Source organism: Myxine glutinosa, chromosome 1 (assembly GCF_964187855.1).
Source record: "Myxine glutinosa chromosome 1, kmMyxGlut1.1, whole genome shotgun sequence".
NCBI classification, from domain to species: Eukaryota; Metazoa; Chordata; class Myxini; order Myxiniformes; family Myxinidae; genus Myxine; species Myxine glutinosa.
Genome location: NC_136261.1, coordinates 275,829,128 through 275,830,550, shown reverse-complemented (window position 1 = coordinate 275,830,550; position 1,423 = coordinate 275,829,128).

Genomic DNA, 1,423 nt, shown 5'->3' with positions numbered 1-1,423 from the left:
ATTTACCTTTTGAGTTTTGTCATCAAATTTTCAACAAAGTTTTATTATGAGAATATGGAGAAGGCAAATGAATAATATGGTAAAAAGGTCAAAAGATCAAAGGTCAGTGTAACATACAATCAATTTTCATGAAATTGACCTGAAATTTCAATTTACCATTTCAGTTTTGCCATCAAATTTTCAAAAAACTTTATTATGATAACACGAGAAGCCAAATTAATAACTTTATCAAAAGCTCAAAAGATCAAAGGTCAGTGTCACATAAAATCATCAATTTTCATTAAATTGACCTGAAATTTCAATTTACCATTTCAGTTTTGACATCAAATTTTCAAAAAAAAGCTTTATTATGATAAAATGAGAAGCCAAATTAATAACTTTATCAAAAGGTCAAAAGATCAAAGGTCAGCGTTACATAAAATCATAAAATTTTATTCAATTGACCTAAAATTTCAATTTATCATTTGAGTTTTGTCATCAAGTTTTCAAAAAAGCTTTACCAAAAACCAAAGCATGGTGTTTTGGGTCTTCAGGGCCATTTGGGTCTTCAGAGTCTTTTAGATCCTCTGAGCCTTTAAGGGTATTTTGGGTCTTTGGGGTGTTTTGGGTCTTCGGTGTCTTCAGGGGCTTTTGGGTCTTAATGGTCTTTTGTTTCCTCTGGGTCTTTGGGGTATTTTGGTTCTTCAGGGTATTTTAGGGTATTTTGGGTCTAAAGGGTCTTCAGGGTTTTTTGGGGTCTTCAGTGTGTTTTGGCTCTTCCGGGTCTTTGGGGTATTTTTGGGTCTTCGGGGTGTTTTGGGTCTTCGGGGTATTTTGGGTCTTCGGTGTCTTCAGGGTCTTCGGTGTCTTCAGAGGATTTTGGGTCTTAAGGGTCTTTTGGTTCATCTGGGTCTTTGGGTCTTTTTGGGGTCTTCAGTGTGTTTTGCGTCTTCGGGGTCTTTTGGGTTTTCGGGGTCTTTTGAGTCTGTGGGGTCTTTTGAGTCTGTGGGGGTCTTTTGGGTCTTTTTGAGCCTCAGGGTCTTCAAGGGAATTTTGGGTCTTTGGGGCGTTTTGGGTCTTCAGGGTCTTTGTGGTATTCCGAGTGTTTTGGGTCTTCAGGATGTTTTGGGTCGGGGTATTTTGGGTCTTCTGTGTCTTCCGGGTCTTCGGGGTGTTTTGGGTCTTCGGGGTCTTTTAGGGTCTTTGTAGTCTTCAGGGTGTTTTGGGTCTTCCAGGTCTTTTGGGTCTTCCAGGTCTTTTGGGTCTTCAGGGTGTTTTGGGTCTTTTGGGTCATTGGGGTGTTTTGGGTCTTCGGGGTGTTTTGAGTCTTCAGGGTTTTTTGGATATTTTACGTATTCGGGGTCTTTTGGGTCTTCATTGCCATTTGGGTCATCAGGGTCTTTTTGAGCATCTGGGCCTTCAAGGGTATTTTGGGTCTTTGGGG